The sequence below is a fragment of the Bombina bombina genome, chromosome 1, assembly GCF_027579735.1.
Source record: "Bombina bombina isolate aBomBom1 chromosome 1, aBomBom1.pri, whole genome shotgun sequence".
NCBI lineage: Eukaryota > Metazoa > Chordata > Amphibia > Anura > Bombinatoridae > Bombina > Bombina bombina.
This window is the reverse complement of record NC_069499.1, coordinates 1335091169-1335108582: the sequence shown is the minus strand read 5'-3', so window position 1 is coordinate 1335108582 and position 17414 is coordinate 1335091169.

Below are 17414 nucleotides of genomic sequence, written 5' to 3'. Positions count from 1 at the left end.
TTGCTTGATAATTGAAGTTTGTAGTTCCCACTCTGCTTCAAGCTCTAAAGCTAAAATCTACAGATCCTGCTTTTGTACCTGTTAAAGGAAATCCTTGTTGTCATTTCTCCAGCTTCTAAACCTAAGAAGCATTTCCTGCCGCTTTACATTTCAGGAAACAGACTTTGGCAGCAACTCTTGCAAGTCTGTGTTAACTCTGCAGTCTGATTTTCCAGCCAGCTCCGTTACTGAGTGTTTACCTCTACCAGGAAATAAGAACAGCTTCCCTGCTGTGATCCATTTTGACTCAGTGCCAACTTCGCTCTCTGCAGTTCTAAACTCACTCGCAAGTATCATTTATTTGATATACAATTGTCTCTAGCTGTATATATTCTTACCCAAAGATCTGCTGACATACAAACTGTTAAAGTGCACACAACTGGTTAAATCTGGCTCTCTCCTTCTCTCTGTATCACACACTCTGCCTGCTGTAACCTGATACCTCTTGATATATGGACATTGCAGACTGCAAATCAGTTTCTCACTTTTTAGCTTAACTAAAAAGAGACTTTGCTATAAAATTCTGCTTTTCTCAGACAAGTACCAATAAGCTGCTTGTTTGCTGCCTTCTATCTTTAAAGAACACAACTCTTTACAAGTGTGTAAAATATACAAAGGCTTCATTTCATCTGTTTTATTCACTTTATTTTGATTTTGTAAAGTGTTATAAAAAGAACTTGTACTAAGTAAACCAGCTATCTCCCTTGGTAAATACCTTTTGTATAAGCCTGTTTTACTTAAGGTTCTCTGGGAATAGCCACATTATACAAGCTTATAACACCTACATCTCAGAACTTGTCTCTAGATACTCTCCCTCCCATCCCCTTCGATCAGCTCAGGATCTCCTCCTCTCCTCCTCTCTTGTTACTTCCTCACATTCACGTTTACAGGACTTCTCCAGACTGGCCCCCATCTTGTGGAATTCCCTGCCTCGCTCCATAAGACTCTCCCCTAGTTTTAACAGCTTCAAGCACTCGCTAAAAACTTTACTATTCAGGGATGCATACAACCAACCAACACTAACCTTTCCTAACGCCATTGCTTTCCCCTTGAACCCCTTAGATTGTAAGCCTATGGGCCCAGCTGTTTACAGATCGCTTCATAAGAGCCGACTAAAACAGTGATACTCTCGGCAGGGCCCTCTACCCACTTGACCCCTACAAAAGCTATCCTGTACACCGACTATGTTTACAGCACTGCGGAATCTGTTGGCGCTCTACAAATACCTGATAATAATAATAGATGCCTGGAGCACAAAACACCCAGGGCAAAAAAAACTAACGCCTAGATTACGAGTTTGGCGTTAGCCTTAAAAAGCAGCGTTGAGAGGTCCCAACGCTGCTTTTTTCCTAACGCTGGTATTACGAGTCAGACAGGAAAGGGTCTACCGCTCACTTTTCTTCCGCGACTCGAGGCTACCGCAAATCCCCTTACGTCAATTGCGTATCCTATCTTTTTAATGGGACTTGCCTAAGGCCGGTATTACGAGTCTTGGAAGAAGTGAGCGGTAGACCCTCTCCTGTCAAGACTTCTACTGCATTTAAAAGACAGTAGTTAAGAGTTTTATGGGCTAACTCTTAACTAAAGTGCTAAAAAGTACACTAACACCCATAAACTACCTATTAACCCCTAAATCGAGCCCCCCCCCCACATTGCAAACACTAAAATACATTTTTTTAACCCCTAATCTGCCGCCCGGACATTGCCGCCACCTATATTATACCTATGAACCCCTAATCTGCTGCCCCTAACATCGCCGACACCTACATTATATTTATTAACTCCTAATCTGCCGCCCCCAACGTCGCCGCCACCTACCTACAATTATTAACCCCTAATCTGCCGACCAGACAACGCCGCCACTTTAATAAATGTATTAACCCCTAAACCGCCGCACTCCCGCCCCGCAAACACTAGTTACATTTTATTAACCCCTAATCTGCCCCCCCAACGTCGCCGACACCTACCAACATTTATTAACCCCTAATCTTCCGACCCCAACATCCCCGATACTATAATAAATTTATTAACCCCTAAACCTGAGTCTAACCCTAAGTCTACCCCCCCCTAACTTAAATATAATTTAAATGAAACAAAATAAATTTAACATAATTAAATAAATTAATCCTATTTAAAAATAAATACTTACCTATAAAATAAACCCTAAGCTAGCTACAATATAACTAATAGTTACATTGTAGCTATCTTAGGGTTTATTTTTATTTTACAGGCAAGTTTGTATTTATTTTAACTAGGTACAATAGTTATTAAATAGTTATTAACTATTTAATAACTACCTAGCTAAAATAAGTATAAATTTACCTGTAAAATAAATCCTAACGTAAGTTACAATTACACCTAACACTACACTATCATTATATTAATTTACTAAACTACCTACAATTAAATACAATTAAATTAAATAAACTAAATTACGAGAAAAAAACACTAAATTACAGGGGGGAAAAAGAATTACAAGAATTTTAAACTAATTACACCTACTCTAATCCCCTAATAAAATAAAAAAATTCCCTACCCTATACTAAATTACAAATATCCCTTAAAAGGGCCTTTTGCGGGGCATTGCCCCAAAGTAACCAGCTCTTTTACCTGTAAAAAAAAAATACAATACCCCCCCCAACATTTACAACCCACCACCCACACACCCCTACTCTAAAACTCACCCAATCCCTAACCTAACACTAACCCCCTGAAGATCACCCTACCTTGAGCCATCTTCACCCAGCCAGGCACAAGTGGTCCTCCAGAGGGTCCGAAGTCTTCATCCGATCAGGGCAGAAGAGGTCCTCCAGACGGCAGAAGTCTTCATCCAGGTGGCATCTTCTATCTTCATCCTTCCGGAGCGGAGCGGGTCCATCTTCAATCCAGCAGACGCGGAGCATCCTCTTCAAAGAAGTCCAAACGAAGAATGAAGGTTCCTTTAAATGACGTCATCCAAGATGGCGTCCCTTGAATTCCGATTGGCTGATAGAATCCTATCAGCCAATCGGAATAAAGGTAGGAAAAATCTTATTGGCTGATGTAATCAGCCAATAGGATTGACCTCGCATTCTATTGGAAATCCAACATAAAGGGAACCCTTTAGACGAATCGATCATGGTACATTTGAGAAGGGCCAGGAACTAACTAAACCATTTATTATATCGAGAAGCCCAAAATAAAGCATACCGCCTTAAGAAAATATTCTTCTCTGAATCCAATAGAATAGGGACGCCTCTGGCCAGGACATTTAGACAGCATAAGAATGACACTTATATACACTCCCTAAGGCAAGAGGACGGGTACAACCTAGTTAGTAGCGACCAAATAGTGGCTCATTTGAGAGTATACTACAGTAAACTATATAATCTTCCCCCTCCTCCCTTGTCAAAAGCAGATACAGCTAGTGAGCAATACATAGCAGATGCCGTTCTGCCAGTACTAGATGTTAAACTAGCTGACGCGTTGGAAGAACCTATAACCATACTGGAGACCTTAGCCACCATCAACACTCTCCCGTTGCATAAGAGCCCAGGGCCCGATGGCTTCACTGGTCTTTATTACAAACAATTTGCCCAACTGTTAGCCCCCATCTCACGACTCTCTTCCAATCCATAGACAATCAGCAACTCTGGTCGAAACAAGCCTTAAAAGCGCACATAGGCCTTCATTACATATAGAGCGTCACCCGCAAAAGCCGGCGACGCCAGATTTTACGCGATTTTGGTATTACATATACGGCGTAGCATACAAGTTACGCGCGTATATTTCACCCTTCGGGCCGTATTTTTTTTAAGCCATAGACTAACATAGAACAGACGCGCAATTTGGTAGCCAATATAGGACGCCATCAAATATACGGCGCAGGTTTTGGCGCAAGCATGGGAACCCGGGCCCCCCGTAATTTCACCTTGCACATTGGGGTATTACATATACTGCGCCGTTAGATGCTAAAGTGGCGTAAGTAGGACAAACCGGCGATTTTGTGAAATGTGCGCAAATACACATTTTAGTCGTCGCAAGTAACTTACGCCAGTATTTTGTCCCCGGAAAGTCTCAATAAAGAGTAGTTTTATGCAAATTAGGCTAACACTCGTAAAAATGAACCGCGACTTCATATAAAAATGCGACACGTAATTACGCTATTCAAAATTCATATATAAACCCATGTGCAGCCGCCATTTTCTTCAGTGTGTTTGGATTGTTCTTTGAGCTACAGCACACTACAGTGGAGTGGAGGATTAGTCAGAGTAAAGAGAGAGGCGCAAACAGAGGAGTTAGTTAGGTTGCATTGTTGTTTGATTAAGCTTGTACACTTACACATATTTTTACATATTGCACACATTTTGCATACATACATATACAAGTACACCACACTTTTTTTTCGAACACCTCACACATTTTATTTCAATTTTACAGTGTGATAGGCTGAGTGTTTGGTTGTGATTGTGTGTGATTGAACTGGGAGTGAGTGTGAGTGTGTGTAGTGTGAGGATGGCAGGGAGAAGTAGGGCGGAGGGGAGAGGAGTATTGTAGAGGACAGGAGGAGCAGTGGGGTCCCCATCAGGGAGTAAGTGGAGTGGGGAGAGGGAGAGCTAGAAGGGATGATGGGAGGGGAGATGCCCGAGAGCCCCAGAGACCAGGTTCATCTAGGAGAGGCACAGAGGGTGCACATGGGGACAGAAGGGGGGAGGAGGGAGCGGATAGGTAGGAACCCACACCAGGGACATCACAGGGAGCAAGCCAGGTGTCCATAGAGGATGAGAGGCTGAGATGTCCCAACTTCTCATTCGATGAGAATATTGCCCTAGTCCAGGCCATCATGGACAATTACAGTGCCCTCTTTGGGCAGGAGAAGGGCAAAGGCAGTGCCAAAAGGCGAAAAACAGCATGGTTGGCAGTAGTGGATGCCGTGAACAGTGTGGCCCCGCAGAGGAGGACTGTTGAGGGCCTTAAAAAGCGGTGGATCGACTGCAAGAGGCGGGTGAAAGAAAAGATGGGGCAGGAAGCTATGCACCAGAGGGGAACAGGCGGTGGTCCATCCCTGGACATAGAATATAACACCTGGCAGGAGATGATACGCAGGTCCCTGAGTATCACAGCAGTCCGTGGACTTCCAGGGGCTCGTGACTCAGGGGCTGCAACCACAGCACATCATGCTGGTAAGTAACAACCCATACACCAGTATTATATGTATTTGAGATATAACATCCTTTAATATCACACATTCATGTACACAATGCGGAGCATGGTCTTTGGCCTACTAACAAAAACATCTACAATTATATTTGACATTAATGCTACTTAACACAATGCAATTCATGATATGAGGTGGAATAGTGCAATACTAACATGTCTCAGAGTAACACAGGCCACAAGCCACATGTAGAGTTTTCAGTAAATGGACACTATAGCCATCACAATACTTTTAGCTCAAGAAAGCAGGTTCTGTGCCTACATCAGGCTAAAGTAAATTATGTGACCATAGTGTCACTTAAAGAACACATTTTTTCCATCATTGACATGTACACATAACTATTGTATGAAACACATACCTGTATACTGTTCCTATTAAAATCCCTCATATCACAAATCACAATGTGCACATGCATGTTATAGAGTTTGACATGAGAATCAGCATAGGCCCTAGCATGTATCAATGTACATTGTATGCCCACATGGACATATATATGACTGTACCAATCCCTCTCATCATTTGACTCCTCCACAGAACCTCCTGTCACAAGGATACAAACAGGCATGCCACCACCACCACCAGTCACAGGCATGCAGCCAACACCACCAGTCACAGGCATGCAGCCACCACCACCAGTCTTCAGGCAAACACATGAACAGTATGCTCCCAGGCATGAGCATGGTTGGATGGCTTCAGTTGAGGACCCGGGAGTGATGCCACCACCATTGTCATATGACCCCTGGCAAGATTCCTGGCCAGAGGAATATTCTTCTTTTGGCTTTGAGGGGGAGCCAAGACAGCCACAAATGGTCCATGTATTTAACCCCCCCCCCAACACAATCTCAGGGCAGTCATGGCTTTTACACACAGACTATGTCACAAGAAGTGCCAACTGGACAGGCTGATTGGTCACACACTGGTCATGAGTGGGACTATCAATCCACCCTGAGAGCTCCACCATCCTCATCACTTGGGAGAGTTCCACCATCCTCATCACTTGGGACAGGGCCGGCGTTTTGTACTAGGCAGAATAGGCTGCCGCCTTATTGCGCACCAGCAGGGGGGCGCCTGAACTGCCGAATGCAGACTGCTGCCTTCCTATAATAAAAAAAAAATTAAAAGTATTTTTTTATTTTTTATTATTTGATATCTCTCTCTGTGTGCCGAATCCAGCACCCCCCCCCCCCCAAAGTGATGATGACTAGTGTAGTGAATTGGTCTGTTTGATTGCACACAGTTATCACAAGTAGTTTGTTTACAACACCGTCACCACAATGGACGGTCAGGGCCGCGCTCAGTGGGTGGATGGAAGACTGGGGGTGGTGATGTCTGATGAGGGAGGTGGAGGTGGAGCTTTCTTGCCAAGTTGCTCAGCCAGCACACAGCCTGCCAGTGCTGCTGACTCGTCTGACTGACTGCCTACGACTACCGCCTACCTGATGACATCACTCACTCTAGTCTCTGAGTGAGAGGGAACGGACGGTCTCCACGTGACACAGGCAGCCAGCCTGAGCCACCATCTCTGAGCCATCAGCCACGTGACGTGAGGAGGTCTCAGGTCCCGACCATGACTCCCATCGCGGCGTCGAGGTATGGAGCAGCAGTGACAGTCCCAGATCAGGCCAGCCAGGCAGAAGAAGAAGAGACTGAGCCTGTCAGTAGAAAGAGCAGAGCAGCAGCCAGCCAGGTTACGGTAGGAATTTATTTCTGTCATGGCTAAGTGGCTAGGCTTAATTATAATTATTTTGCGGTAAAACTTTAAAAGGACCACCAATGTATGATAGCAAATGAAATGAGCAGACTGAGATTTCACTTCACGAGGGGAGGGAGATAAAGGGGGGAGAAGGGGAAATTAATTTCTAAGTATCAATAAAACAGCAGGACAATAGCAGGGCGCAGGGGTCTGGCAGCACGTTAACCCCATATGGCCCTAACCCTATATGTGAGCAGCTGCACCCTGTCTGTATTGTATATGAGGAGGTGTTGTGGTATCAATAGCCCTACAGGGAAATGGGAATACTGTATTGGCCTAAAATAGAAAACACGGATACCTCTGGGCTGGCGGTCATCCAAGGCTGACCTGGAATAGGTCTATATAAAAACCACACTGCTCTTGTTGTTGCTTTTTGGCACCTTTATTGTAATGCATGTGTGGGAGGGAGGAGCTTGTTTTAAATAATGATTTTATAGGTTCAGCTATGCCATATTTATTTTTAAAAAAACTTTAATTAGAAATAGAGGTCATGTTTTGAATTTGACAGGGATCATACTTAAAACAGTGGTTGATGCTCACTCAGTTGATGCACAGAATGCTGGGTCACGGTGGCACTGGCAGTGATGGCTGGCCGTGGGGGGGGGCCGGGGTGTCTCGAGTCGACTAGTCACTGTCTAGACTATTGCAGACTATTAATGACATGGCCACTGAGGGAGAAATTTAGGAGGTAAGTCCTCTCGGGCAGTGTCACTCACACTTTGCCCCCTCATTGACGTCTGTCACTGGCAGTTAGTAATGATAAATCAATTAGATTTAGAGGTAATTTATCATTTTAAATATATCTGTGCATATATATATATAAATTTATATATATATATATATATATATATATAATAGTTATGCAGCACAACCATTGTCTGATGTGTTTTATGCAGCACAACCACTGTATGATTTGCTATTGCAGCACAACCACTGTATGATTTGCTATGCAGCACAACCACTGTTTGATTTGCATTGTAGTACTACCACTGGTTGATTTGCTATGCTGCTCTACCACTGGTTCATTTGCATTTAGCTACCAATCAGCAAGTGCTGCTCCTAAGCTTACATTCCTGCTTTTCAAATACAGATACCAAAAAAATGAAGAAAAATTTATAGCATGAGTTAATTAGAAAGTTGCTTAAAATGTTATGTTCTAGCTGAATAATGAAAGAAAAAATTTGAGTTTTATTTCCTTTTAACTAGCAATGGGATCATGGTATGTGATGGGGGGGCGGCAAAATGTATCCTCGCCTGTGTGGCCAAAAATCCTAGCACTGGCCCTGACTTGGGAGAGCTCCACCATCCTCATCGCTTGGGAGAGCTTCACCATCTGCAGATGAAAATATAGCTGAAAGTACTCAAGCACCAGCAGATGCAGCTGAACCTGTCCCAACAGAACCAGCAAGTGCAGCTGAACCTGTCCCAACAGAACTAGCAGATGCAGCTGAACCTGTCCCAACAGAACCAGCAGATGCAGCTGAACCTGCACCTCAGGCAACTAGAAGCCCTGCTGCTCAAGAGCCTGTGGATGCATTGTATTCTCCCCGGATGAGGAATACATTGCACTCCAGTAGAGGCTCATAACAAGCTCCGAGAGCAGACAAAGAGGCCAAGAGAGGTTCTTCAGGAGCCAAGAGAGGAGACAACAACGTAGCACAGAGCTACAGAGGGACATGGCAGCATTGTTAAGTGCAAGTGTTCATAACCAATCACAGATGATGCGAATTCTGTCTGATATGCAGATGGACAATAGATGGCGAAAACAAAATCAACTCTTGGGTGTGTTGGTTGAGCACTTTACACACCAGCAGGACACTGCATCCAGCTGTGGCCAGCACACCAGCAGAATCTTCTCAAACCAGGATAAAGAGACAATCCACTACAGTCACCTCAGCTCCCTCATCCAAGAAGCCAAAAAAGAAATAAATATTCTTATAGTTCACCATAAATCTTGTCATCCACATCCATGTGAGGTGTGTTTTAGTACACTAATATTGTTAAGACATATAATAAGACCTGTGTGGAAATGGCAAAAAAAGGTAATATTATCCTGTTTATGACATATTCTTGTACTATAACTCACATCCACAATAGTTGTTTATGAAGGGTACATACAGTTGCAAGAAAAAGTATGTGAACCCTTTGGAATGATATGGATTTCTGCACAAATTGGTCATAAAATGTGATCTGATCATCATCTAAGTCACAACAATAGACAATCACAGTCTGCTTAAACTAATAACACACAAAGAATGAAATGTTGCCATGTTTTTATTGAACACATCATGTAAACATTCACAGTGCAGGTGGAAAAAGTATGTGAACCCCTAGACTAAGGACATCTCCAAGAGCTAATTGGAGTGAGATGTCAGCCAACTGGAGTCCAATCAATGAGATGAGATTGGAGGTGTTGGTTACAGCTGCCCTGCCCTATAAAAAACACACACCAGTTCTGGGTTTGCTTTTCACAAGAAGCATTGCCTGATGTGAATGATGCCTCGCACAAAAGAGCTCTCAGAAGACCTACGATTAAGAATTGTTGACTTGCATAAAGCAGGAAAGGGTTATAAAAGTATCTCCAAAAGCCTTGCTGTTCATCAGTCCACGGTAAGACAAATTGTCTATAAATGGAGAAAGTTCAGCACTGCTGCTACTCTCCCTAGAAGTGTCCGTCCTGTAAAGATGACTGCAAGAGCACAGCGCAGACTGCTCAATGAGGTGAAGAAGAATCCAACAGGCCCATTTATCAAAGGGCTTGCGGACCTGATCCGACACTGCGGATCAGGTCCGCAAGACCTCGATAAATGCAGAGAGCAATACGCTCTCCGCATTTAACATTGCACCAGAAGCTCACAAGAGCTGCTGGTGCAACGCCGCCCCCTGCTGACTCGCGGCCAATCGGCCGCCAGCAGGGAGCTGTCAATCAACCCGATCGTATTCGATCGGGTTGATGTCCGGCGATTCCTGTCCGCCTGTTCAGAGCAGGCGGACAGGGTTATGGAGCAGCGGCCAGAAACACGGCCCTTCAAGCTCCCTACGGAGCTTGATAAATGGGCCTGCTAGAGTGTCAGCTAAAGACTTACAAAAGTCACTGGCAAATGCTAACATCCCTGTTAGCGAATCTACAATACGTAAAACTATAAACAAGAATGGATTTCATTGGAGGATACCACAGAGTAAGCCACTGCTGTCCAAACAAAACATTGCTGCACGTTTACAGTTTGCACAAGAGCACCTGGATGTTCCACAGCAGTACTGGCAAAATATTCTGTGGACAGATGAAACCAAAGTTGAGTTGTTTGGAAGAAACACACAACACTATGTGTGGCGAAAAAGAGGCACAGCACACCAACATCAAAACCTCATCCCAACTGTGAAGTATGGTGGTGGGGGCATCATGGTTTGGGGCTGCTTTGCTGCATCAGGGCCTGGACGGATTGCTATAATCGAAGGAAAAATGAATTCCCAAGTTTATCAAGACATTTTGCAGGAGAACTTAAGGCCATCTGTCTACCAGCTGAAGCTCAACAGAAGATGGGTGTTGCAACAGGACAATGACCCAAAGCATAGAAGTAAATCAACAACAGAATGGCTTAAACAGAAGAAAATACGCCTTCTGAAGTGGCCCAGTCAGAGTCCTGACCTCAACCCGATTGAGATGCTGTGGCATGACCTCAAGAAAGCGATTCACACCAGACATCCCAAGAATATTGCTGAACTGAAACAGTTCTGTAAAGAGGAATGGTCAAGAATTACTCCTGACCGTTGTGCACGTCTGATCTGCAACTACAGGAAACGTTTGGTTGATGTGATTGCTGCCAAAGGAGGTTCAACCAGTTATGAAATCCAAGGGTTCACATACTTTTTCCACCTGCACTGTGAATATTTACATGGTGTGTTCAATAAAAACATGGCAACATTTCATTCTTTGTGTGTTATTAGTTTAAGCAGACTGTGATTGTCTATTGTTGTGACTTAGATGATGATCAGATCACATTTTATGACCAATTTGTGCAGAAATCCATATCATTCCAAAGGGTTCACATACTTTTTTCTTGCAACTGTATAGTAATATTCACTTCTAAGATGTAAATCAATGTATCTCAATATATCCATGTATCCAATATAAATTGACACATTGGTATATATAGTAGTGATGTTACTGATAGGGTGGGCGTTATCAGGTGTTTTAAGTCAGCAGGTGAGAGGTTGTGGTGTCTGGGATTGGTTTGACACAATTGCAAAGAGGCAGCCTTCAAGAAGGTCTTAGAAATTATCATATGAGCCATCCTAGGTTTTTCTTTCAACTAAGAATACCAAGAAAACAAAGCAAGTTTTATAATTAAATCTGAAAGTAGTTTGAAATAACATGCCCTATTTAAAAGAAGAAGGTTTTCTTTGGACTTGACTGTCCCTTTATATATTTTGGCATCAGTGCTAAGCTGTGTTAGCATTAGAATAAATTACACTCCAGTGGGTTCTAAAGAGATGAAGGTAATACAATTTAAAGTAAATTGTATCCCAAGTGATGAGGATGGTGGAGCTCTCAGGGTGGATTGATAGTCCCACTGATGACCAGTGTGTGACCACTCAGCCTGTCCAGTTGGCACTTCTTGTGACATAGTCTGTGTGTAAAAGCCATGACTGCCCTGAGATTGTGTTGGGGGGGGGGGGGGTAAATACATGGACCCTTTGTGGCTGTCTTGGCTCCCCCTCAAAGCCAAAAGAAGAATATTCCTTTTGCCAGGAATCTTGCCAGGGGTCATATGGCAATGGTCACTACCGGGTCCTCAACTGAAGCCATCCAACCATGCTCATGCCTGGGAGCATACTGTTCATGTGTTTGCCTGAAGACTGGTGGTGGTGGCTGCATGCCTGTGACTGGTGGTGGTGGTGGTGGCATGCCTGTTTGTATCCTCGTGACAAGAGGGTCTGTGGAGGAGTCAAATTATGAGAGGGACTAGAAAGTTCAAGCTGCAGCAGCACTGTGTAAAAAGATTTTTATTATAGCCAAAAAATTAATACAACGTTTCGGACCAACTGTCCTTAATCATGTATAAAATCACACTGACACATACAGGCTTAAAATACCCTTAACCCCTCCCACTTAATTGCAATACACACCTGTGTTCATCTATCTACATCAATTAATTTGCCAACTCCCCCTAATGTGCACAAACCTCTTTTTTATTAACATACTCTTTGAATAGAGTAGAGATTCTCATGTAAATTCATGGTTGTTTTATCATTGTATGTACACAATATAGACATTCTAAACCAAAGATGCCTATTCATTTAATAGCCCCAAGAATTTTTATTACTAGACCTTTTTATTGTCTTTCTCTCGTAAATTAAAGGGACAGTAATCAAAAAACACTCCAGTCCATCTCTCTATTCATACCTCCTGGCCACATAGTACCTAATGTGTAGATCCAGAACAATTCTTTTTGTTGAAGTTTTTTCTCTCTATTGCCCCCCCTCCTAGGTTTCTAAACATGATCTATAATCTGAAATCTTATTTGACTCAGTCTATGCCCAGCTGTCAAAAAATGGTGGGCCACAGGTGCATCTACATCCCCCGTTCTTATACTACTCTTGTGCTGATTCAGCCTTTCTCGCACCTTACGGGTGGTCTCTCCTACATAGCCCCACCCACATGGGCATTTGATTAGATACACAGCATAGTCCGTGTTACAGGTAAAATATCCCCTAATCAAAAATTTCTTGCCTGTACGTGGGTGGGAAAATGTAGAGCCCCGCACCATATTGTTACAGTTAGTACAATTTAGGCAGGGAAAGCAACCATTGTTCTTTTTGTCAATATACCTCTGCACTTTTGTTTTACCTGATCCTATATCCGCTCTAACCAGGGTATCTTTAAGATTTTTACCCCTCCTGTATGCTGTCATTGGCGGTACTTGGAATTCTTTCACTTTAGGATTACACTTACTTAGTACACTCCAGTGCTTTCTTATAATCCCCTGTATTTTATCACTAAGAGGAGAGAAATTACTCACAAATACCATCCTATCTGTTTGATCTTTTACTCTATTCTTTTGTTCTAACAACTTATCCCTAGGAGTTTCCAGAGCACTATTTATGCCCTCCTGTATTAATTTAGATGGAAAGCCTCTCTTTGTGAATGCATTCCCTATCTCACTAAGCCTCTCCAGTGCCAGACTCTCGTCTGATACTATGCGTCTTACACGCAGAAACTGGCTCTTTGGTAGAGATCTAGTGAGAGTGGGAGGATGTGCACTATTATAGTGTAATAGATTATTACAATCTGTTTCCTTTCTATACAGATCTACTGACAATGAAGTACCAGACTTATACACTTTGGTATAAAAAAAGTTAATGCTCTCTTCACTATGGACAAGTTTAAATTTAATGTTCAGGGTGGCACTATTCAAATCCTTAAAAAACTGTTCCAGGGTTCCAATGTCGCCCAACCACACACCGAACACATCATCTATATAGCGCCACCATGTGGCGCCATATAGAATAAATAATGGGTGACTATATACCACATGCTCTTCAAACACATTCATGAAAATGTTCGCGTATGTGGGGGCGACATTGGAACCCATGGCTGTGCCCTGAAGTTGTAAAAAGTAATCATCCTGGAATAGGAAGTAGTTACATCTCAGTACAATACCAAGCAGTTCAATAATAAAATTTCTCTGTATCTCACTTATCTCTGTGCTATTACTCAGCATTCTATTAACTGCTCCAATTCCTGCTTCATGTGTAATGGATGTGTACAAACTTACTACATCCATACTGTACAAGATACCTTTTCCTTCACTTAATTCCAGACTCTGTATTTTATTCAAAAAATCACCTGTATCCCTTATGTAGGAATTAGATCCTACAAAAGGTCTTAGATATTTATCTAGGAAAATGGAAGCATTGGACAGGATTGATCCGATTCCTGCCACTATGGGGCGTCCTGGTGGAGCTACCTTGTCCTTATGGATTTTTGGTAACGTATAAAGGACAGGTGTTATTTCTTCAGTCTCCAATAGGAATCTCACCAAATCCTGCCCAATGACCCCTCCTTTCTCTGCCTTAGATACACAGTTCTCTATTTCCTTCTTAATCTCAAATTTAGGATTTCTTGATAACAATTTATACACCTTCTCATCTGCCAATTGTGTTTTAATCTCTCGAATATAAAATTCTTTATCCAAAAGGACAGTTGCACCACCCTTGTCCGCTGTCTTAATGATAATCCCCTTATTATCACTCAATTTCTTTAGAGCATTCCTATCTTTTTTAGTAAAATTCACTTTTCTGTTCACCTTAACCTCTTTACATTTCTTTTCTAAAATCTCTATATCCTTATTAACCAATTGTATAAAGGTTTGTACACTGGGGTTAACCTGTGATGGCGTGAAATTGCTTTTATTTCTTAAATTCAACACAGATAGACTGAGTGTTTAAATACAAGCATTATCTTTAGCCGGTGGCACACTGCAATCTGAAAAAAAACTTTTCAATTTTACTGATCTGTAAAATGTATGCAAGTCTTTGCGCAGCTCAAACATGTTACATTCACCTGTGGGACAGAATGATAGTCCTTTGTTCAACACTTGCTCTTCTTCCATGGTTAGCTGCGCTTGACTCAGGTTTACAGTTATTTCTTCTGGCTGCGAGTCACTGCCCGCTGCTTGCTGCCACTCGTATTGACCCCTTTTCCGCCTGCGATGACGCTTCCCCCCTCTGCGTGTTTGCCCTCTCCTTCTGAGTCACCCGAAGCCGATTCCGATGAGGAGCTCTGTGTGGCCGATTGATCGTTTCGTTTATTCGACCTGTTGCGCCGGTTTCTCCTTCCACCGGAAGCACCTCCATACCTACTTCCGGTCCATTCTCCAACTCGTTCCCCTCTCCAGCGGTAAACTGTTCCGGTCTCGTAGTCATGTTCGTCTCGGGCAAACTTGGTCTTTTTCCTTTCTTGTATGGTACTCCTCAGCTCCTGCATCTGTGTCTCCACTTCACTTATCAGCTTATCCAGCTCTTGCACGGACATCGATGTCGCCAGCTCTCGCTTGTACTCCTCCATCTGAAGTATTATCCCGCAACAGGGTGGGTTGCACATTCATTCGCAGGCCTCTAGGGATTCTTTTTACTCTATGGTATTCCGCTAGAGTCACTGCATGCAATTCATATGCTATATGCTTCTTCTGTGTGTATTCATAGCTTTTACTTACAGCTTGACTGGGTAAGGCTCTCAAGAAGTCCCTTGAGCCACAAATCAATGTGGTGATTCTCGCTGCCTCTGTGTCCGTGTATCCAAATGTCTTTGGCTCATCTTGTTTATCCTCCATATTTCAGGTGCACAGAACAGAATTGGTATAGCAACAATTCCAACAGCAAGTTACTGTTCAGTACTCTGTGAGGTTTTTATCCGTGCAAGCTGCCTGGGTCCATACCAAAAACCCAATAATATAGAAAGTTCAAGCTGCAGCAGCACTGTGTAAAAAGATTTTTATTATAGCCAAAAAATTAATACAACGTTTCGGACCAACTGTCCTTAATCATGTATAAAATCACACTGACACATACAGGCTTAAAATACCCTTAACCCCTCCCACTTAATTGCAATACACACCTGTGTTCATCTATCTACATCAATTAATTTGCCAACTCCCCCTAATGTGCACAAACCTCTTTTTTATTAACATACTCTTTGAATAGAGTAGAGATTCTCATGTAAATTCATGGTTGTTTTATCATTGTATGTACACAATATAGACATTCTAAACCAAAGATGCCTATTCATTTAATAGCCCCAAGAATTTTTATTACTAGACCTTTTTATTGTCTTTCTCTCGTAAATTAAAGGGACAGTAATCAAAAAACACTCCAGTCCATCTCTCTATTCATACCTCCTGGCCACATAGTACCTAATGTGTAGATCCAGAACAATTCTTTTTGTTGAAGTTTTTTCTCTCTATTGCCCCCCCCCCCCTCCTAGGTTTCTCAACATGATCTATAATCTGAAATCTTATTTGACTCAGACTATGCCCAGCTGTCAAAAAATGGTGCGGGGCTCTACATTTTCCCACCCACGTACAGGCAAGAAATTTTTGATTAGGGGATATTTTACCTATAACACGGACTATGCTGTGTATCTAATCAAATGCCCATGTGGGTGGGGCTATGTAGGAGAGACCACCCGTAAGGTGCGAGAAAGGCTGAATCAGCACAAGAGTAGTATAAGAACGGGGGATGTAGATGCACCTGTGGCCCACCATTTTTTGACAGCTGGGCATAGTCTGAGTCAAATAAGATTTCAGATTATAGATCATGTTGAGAAACCTAGGAGGGGGGGCAATAGAGAGAAAAAACTTCAACAAAAAGAATTGTTCTGGATCTACACATTAGGTACTATGTGGCCAGGAGGTATGAATAGAGAGATGGACTGGAGTGTTTTTTGATTACTGTCCCCTTTAATTTACGAGAGAAAGACAATAAAAAGGTCTAGTAATAAAAATTCTTGGGGCTATTAAATGAATAGGCATCTTTGGTTTAGAATGTCTATATTGTGTACATACAATGATAAAACAACCATGAATTTACATGAGAATCTCTACTCTATTCAAAGAGTATGTTAATAAAAAAGAGGTTTGTGCACATTAGGGGGAGTTGGCAAATTAATTGATGTAGATAGATGAACACAGGTGTGTATTGCAATTAAGTGGGAGGGGTTAAGGGTATTTTAAGCCTGTATGTGTCAGTGTGATTTTATACATGATTAAGGACAGTTGGTCCGAAACGTTGTATTAATTTTTTGGCTATAATAAAAATCTTTTTACACAGTGCTGCTGCAGCTTGAACTTTCTATATATTATTGGGTTTTTGGTATGGACCCAGGCAGCTTGCACGGATAAAAACCTCACAGAGTGCTGAACAGTAACTTGCTGATGAGAGGGACTAGTACAGTCATATATATGTCCATGTGGGCATACAATGTACATTGATACATGCTAGGGCCTATACTGATTCTCATGTCAAACTCTATAACATGCATGTGCACATTGTGATTTGTGATATGAGGTATTTTAATATGCGCAGTATACAGGTATGTGTTTCATACAATAGTTATGTGTACATGTCAATGATGGAAAAAATGTGTTCTTTAAGTGACACTATGGTCACAATATTTACAGGAATATCATGAAGTCGTACCACATGCAAGAGAAAAAGGGAAGACAATTCCTGAGCAAAAGGCAGTTTGGTTAGGGGTACAAAGTGAGCCAGTCTGGAAAGCGATCCACCACAACCCAGATGACCGTATGGTGGTCAGAAGAGGGAAGATCAACAATGAAGTCCATTGTTATGTGTGTCCAGGGTCGTTTGGGAATGGACAATGGTTGGAGCAAGCCAGAAGGCAAGGATCGGGGAGTTTTGTTGGCA